General features: G+C 32.3%; 1 pseudogene; it reads left to right on the top strand.

Moving 5' to 3' along the window:
• Window positions 1-1,239: 1,239 nt before the first annotated feature.
• On the top strand, window positions 1,240-3,057 carry LOC114177503 (spermidine hydroxycinnamoyl transferase pseudogene; annotated as a pseudogene).
• Window positions 3,058-6,620: the final 3,563 nt, after the last annotated feature.

Genomic DNA, 6,620 nt, shown 5'->3' with positions numbered 1-6,620 from the left:
TGGATTGCAGTTGCACTCTTCATCTCAATTTTCCAATTAATCATCATCAACGAGGTAAGTGGGTTTAGGGTTTTCTGAGTTGTGTTTGCTCGTGGGTTAGGGTTTTCGTACTTCTATTTTGGGGTTTATTTGTCTTTCGATTCCAGATGCCCAAACTGCTGAGAATGCACCAACTGCTGAAACTGCTGAGAATGCACCAACGACTAAAACTCAAACAACTCAACCACCAAAGAATGAAGTGGAGAGTCAAGCAACACCACTACCAACACCAGAAAAATCATCTCAGTAGTTTAGGATGAAATTACAGATTAGGAGGAGGTCATGATAACAGCTACAAACGTCTTAGTTATTTTTTGGAATTTCTTATGTACAATTCATTATTGATGTACTGCATTTTGACTTTCTTTAAACTTCGTTCAATCTCACTTTTGCCAAACATTGATGTAGTGCATTTTGATCAGGATGAATTAACGTTATGAATTTAACTTCTTCCAGACTTAGATCAATTTAATTTTTCCCAAACTTAGATCAATATCACTTACATCAATGCTCAGATTAAGATGTCATTTTGAACATGTTGGGACTAATATCAACATAATCAAACTAATTCATTTCTTCATTTAACAATAGTACAAAATAGATTGTACCCAAAATTTTCTACCAATATTCTTTGGAGTTCTTGTCATCCTCAAAGTTGTCATCTCTCCGCAGCTACAACTTGGAGTTAATCCATTTCTCGTTGAACCACCAACAGTGCACGAAGATTGGGACCGTAACATACCTATATAATGGGATTGCAGGAAGAAGAAGATTGCAGCAACACCAATTGGGAATGGAGGAACAAGATTGCCAAAACTCACCAACTGCCCAAAATTTCTTACCAAAACCCTACCTCACTTATTTATCCCCAAATATCTAATTACCACACTTTTACAATACACGTAACACACCCTAATACAAACCGTGCCACATGTACAATGTTCCGTTAATGATTTAAACGACGTTACAGAAAAGGACCAAATAAAACACGAATTGCAAAAATGAGGACCATTTTAAACATTCTGTCAAAATGAGGACCATCCGCAACAAACACTACGAAAATGAGGACCAAAAAGGTATTTAAGCCTAATTATAAATTATAAAATTTTACATTACCTTCTCAACATTGTTTCAATGTGTAATCAAATGTCTATAAATGGGCATGGTGTATGTGAGCATCGTGCATTAAATCCCAGCCAAGCCCCATCCTCTCTTCTCCATTCTTGGTGTGCCGGTTTGAGATATAGAGAGAAAAAATACTTAGGGCTATGTGGATGCACTAATATATCAACATGCACTGTCAGAAATTCATTTTAACCTATGACTGTAAACCACATCAAATCAACCTATTCAATCGTTGATTCACTCTCAAAAACCTTCTATCTTGTTATCTTGTCCGAGAGAAGCCAAAAATGTCGGTAACCGTGAAAGCAAGCTGCACTGTGAGGCCAATGGAGGCAACATGGTGCGGACGCTTAGCTTTATCTGAATTGAATCAAACAGGCACTGTAGGTCACCAGGCCTTAGTCTACTTCTACAGTCTTCCACAAAACTGCCTCTCTCAATACAACACCATTGCTTCCACCTTGAAGGACTCATTGAGCAGAGTCCTGGTGCCGTTTTATCCACTTGTCGGTCGTTTGCATTGGACAAACAATGGACGTTTAGAACTTGATTGCAATGCCACCGGCGTTCCATTCATTGAAGCAGAGTCCTCATCAACTGTACAACATCTCTCTCATTTTTCATCTTCTTCGGAATACCACTACCTTGCCCCCACTGTGGACTACTACTCCCTCCCAATTCACGAGTTGCCGTTGCTTGTGGTTCAGCTGACCAAGTTCAAGTGCGGTGGCATTTCTGTTGGCATAACATTTTCGCACGCAGTTGTGGATGGATCAAGTGCATTCCACTTCATACGTGAGTGGGCAAGGTTTGCACGGGGCGAGTCTCTGCATACGGTTCCATTCCTTGACCGGAAAGTTTTACGTGCTGGAGAGCCTCCTTTGATGCCACTAACAAAATGTCACGTTCTTGAGAAACTCAATGATCCTCCCTTGTTGCTGGGCCGAACTGATAACAGGGAGGAAAAGGAGAAGAAAACCACAATGGTTTTCCTTAAAATAAGCAAAACTCAAATTGAAACATTGCAAAAGAGAGCAAATGAGAGTTCGCCTAAGCCTAGAAATGATGGTGGTTATTCCCGTTATGAGAGTGTGACTGGTCACATATGGAGATGTGCAAGCAAGGCAAGGAAGCACAAAGAAAACCAACCAACTGAGCTTAATGTTACCGTTGACTTGAGGGGTCGCATGAAACCTCCTTTGCCAAAAGCGTACTTCGGAAATGCCATTTTGGATAGTGTTACATGTTGTCTTGCGGGTGATTTGGTGTCAGAGCCTTTAGGGTATACGGCGAGTAGAATAAGGGAGGCGATTGAGAGGGTTAGCGATGAGTACGTGAGGTCGGAGATTGAGTTCTTGAAGAATCAGAAGAATTTGAGAAGGTTTCATCGAGATTTTCATGAAGAAGGAAGAGAGAGGGAGCCTTTCTATGGGAATCCCAATTTGTCTGTGGTGAGTTGGTTGAGGTTGCCTATCTATGGCATTGATTTTGGGTGGGGGAAGGAGGTTCGTATGAGCCGAGCTACACATGACTTCGATGGCGATTTCGTTCTTCTTCCTGATCCTGATGAGGATGGATCTGTGCTGGTTTGTATGGGTCTGCAAGTGCTGCATATTGACGCTTTTAAAAAGCATTTTTACCAGGACATTCAAGGTTATAAATCCAATTTATAACAAAGCAAACGGAAATAATGAATCTATTTTCTGGTATGTATCAAGTAATCAAGAGAAAATATTTTTAGAAAAAACATTTTAATTAGGGTTGATGGTACTAAAAATTATTTCTTTCAAATATGTGATGGTCTTGTATTTACATCAATAGTGAGATTTGTTATTTTTGAGTTAGTGAAGAAATTTATTATTTGTTGGACTTATTATATCACCGTTATCATGTTCCTTGTTGTTATATTTAAAATAAAATCTCTCAAGTTCACTTCTCTAGTTAGATTTCTCTTTTAAATCATATTTTAAAAAATATTTATTTTGTTAATAAATTTTATAAATTCTCAAATTTTATATTAATTATATTTTTTGCTTTAGAAAAAAAAATATTCAACTTAAAGAAAATATAATGATTATATAAAATTAAACTCTTTAATTTAATTAATAATATTTTTTCGTCTAACAAAGATTAAAACACTAACTAGTGTTTGGTAGGTTTATTATTAAAATTTATAATAAATTAACTCATTAATTTATTAATCATGGTTGACGTTTAACAACACTCCTTAGCGGCATAATATAATAATGCATCTCTTTCTTTAGAACCACTAGAAGCTTAATATTATTTTTTTCCATCTTTACAGCTCTATGTTAACTACATGATCTATAGTTGTCAAATTCTAATAAGTTAACACATGATGAAAAATTATAAACAATTTCTTCCTTCTTTCATTCATAATACCCTGAGTAAGATCTTGATTTATATAAAGCTCAAGCTTGTTGCTAAAAATTGATGAATTCTTTCTTGATTAATCATTAATTTAACAATAATTTAATGATATCCAATAATCATTCAAGTAACAAAACTTAAGATGTAAGATAATTTTAAGTATAAGGAAATTCTATATTTCTTCAAAAAAAAAAAAAAGAAATCTAATAACAATTCAAAGGTAATATTAACTATTAGTTCAATGGTCATATCTCTGTGTGTATCATTTATATGTGTAATTTAAAAATTAAGATATTTTATTCTGTATCTGATAAAGAATACTATACACACATATTGATATATTCATATCAATGATGTTTTATCCAAAATGATCCTATGATTAATAACAATTAAAGTAAAATTATATAAGACTTATTTCTCATCATTATAATATCTAATACACGGTCCAGCCAAGGATCACGACCGATATTAGACGGGTCGGGCCCATGATTGAGACCGGTCGGACCGAACTCACGACTGAGACGGTCGACACGAGCCCACGACTGAGATAGTACGGCGAGGGCCCACGATTGAGATGGTCCAACTTGGTCGGGCCGATGACCGGATGATCCAGTCCCACGGTCAACACAGTCTAACCTAGGCTTACGGTCAAGATGGGTCAGCCCAGACTCACGAACAAGACAGTCCGCTCTATACCCATGATCGAGATAGGCCGACATGACTGACGATCGAGACAGATCAATCCGAGCTCACGAATGAGACAGACCAACCTAACGCCATGTTGTTTTACTATTTTAACTTATATATATATATATATATATATATATATATATATATATATATATATATATATATATTCATAAGTATTTGATTAAATATCAAGAATAGAAGTGGGGACGGGATATTAGATAAATGAATTAGCTCGTTTTGACAAAGTATTTAATTAGAACATAATGATTTTAAAAAGTATAAATAAAAGATTTTTTATGCTTCCTAGGTTGTTGTCTTTGCTATAAAAAAATCCCACATGAGTTTCTGGTCAATCTGCATCATCTTTCAATACTGTTTTTTCTTTTTTTAAATAATAAGTGCTAAAGGCAAAGATTATTAATGAACTTTATAAGTAGTAGCAAGAGCCTTTATTGCATGGTACTCATAATATTGAATGAGTTTATTCCTATTTTTAGAGAATATATTTTTAGTACAAATACTATTTATTCCTAATAGTTGGTGTTTCCTTGAAGTGTTCCTGTTCCTAGATCATTGTCCAAATACTAATTTTAGCTTGTTGTTCTTCTAGCGTCCATATGTGATATTGTGCTGGTGGTGTGGTGTCAGAGGGAGTTGGTGATGATAGCTTGAGGCAATTGATGTTGACGGTATGTGTGTTATATTTGAAGATGCTTCAAGTCCTGTTCAATAACTCGATACCTATTTCGTGTTTATGCAAAATTAAGTAGTCATTTGAAGCATATAGTAGTTCAGTTCCCGTTGATTCCATCCGTTATTGTTACTAATGCGTGACTTTTTCTTAGCTCAGTTTTTTGCTATAAGAATTAGGCTGCTAGATCAATGGTTAATATTCATTGTCTGGCCTACACTAAATAAAATCAAGTTGCTTTATCATATCCATTATGTTTAAAATTATCATTCTAGTGATAGTTGCAACCCTATACAGTGTATATATTGTAAGTATTTTGTGTTGTGGAAGCAATTGCCATTATTTAATTCTAATCTTCTTACCAGACGACTTGAAAAACCTAAAACAAATTAAAAAATAAGCTTTTTATTTAAAATTTATTATTTTGAGTTTTTTTATACAAAAGTTATTTATTAAATATTATAATTAATTTCATCTAATATTTCTCGAGACATTATTGACATTAACATTATTCTATAAATTCTACAAGTTATATATTCATTACATTTGGAAAGGAATATAAATTGTTTATATAATTAAGAATGTGATTTATCATTTTTCAAACATATAATTTCTCTTACGATATTTAATTATGAAAATAAATCAAATTTATTACTATTCAACAAATTATCATATTTTAAAAAAATTTCAAGGTTTAAGTATTTTTTTTTCAAAAATACACAATCTAGTGATTTTAATTTTTTAACACTGCATAAAAAACAAAAAATATTTTCATATATTTTAAATTATTCAAATCTACTGTGAAGTGTGGTAATTTTTTTATCTACAATATACGAAAAGTAATTAATTTTGAAGAGATTTTATAATTTCGTTCTCAATGTTTTAATCAAATTGTTTTCTTTTGCGTCTAATACGTTTTTCACAAAAACTTAAGTTCTTCTCAATCGATAGTAAACCTTTTTTTTCCTAAACTTGAATTATCTTTTTACAGGAAATCCAATTCATTTATGCACCAAAAGACCAACCCCTAATCTAATTAATAGTTGTAGAAAAATTTCAGTTCCTCGTCAAAATATACACAAAAAATTCCTGAAACTTGTAAATCGAAAAGTACCAAAAAATAAAATTAGGCAAAAGAAACACATTTTTAATTTTAGTATAAATCCAAAATAGAATGAAAAGTACAACAACACAACTAGAGAGAAAGAAAAAAAAAAATATACTAACCATAAATGAGAATGAAAATTGGTACACACAAACAATATGAGATTAAAGAAATGTAGTATGTCAAGACCCTAAAAAAATGACTCTTGGAAGTGAAGAAAGTAAGGAAAGACAAGAGAAGTCACAAAGAGATAAAAAGATAAAAAAAGAAAATAGAATTATAAGAGAATAAAATAATTAATCATTCTCTTCGTAAACAAAATTATAATTGACTAAATAAAGGTTTTAACTCATTAATTATCATTTTTAATATCAATAAAAATTAACATACACAAATAATAATTTAATTAAATTTTATTCTCAAATATAAACTTATAATTAATGTAATAGAACTATATTAGTAATAAAATATTCTTTTGAGGTCTTTTTTATCTTAAACATAATTTTATAGATGTATATTAGTATAAAAATATTTTTTTGAGGCTTTTTTTTCTTAAAAATAATTTTATAATTAATTAAT

The sequence above is a fragment of the Vigna unguiculata genome, chromosome 3 (assembly GCF_037176805.1).
Source record: "Vigna unguiculata cultivar grain cowpea cultivar isolate G323 ecotype 2 chromosome 3, ASM3717680v1, whole genome shotgun sequence".
Lineage (NCBI taxonomy): Eukaryota > Viridiplantae > Streptophyta > Magnoliopsida > Fabales > Fabaceae > Vigna > Vigna unguiculata.
This window is presented reverse-complemented; position numbering and strand designations above follow the sequence as displayed.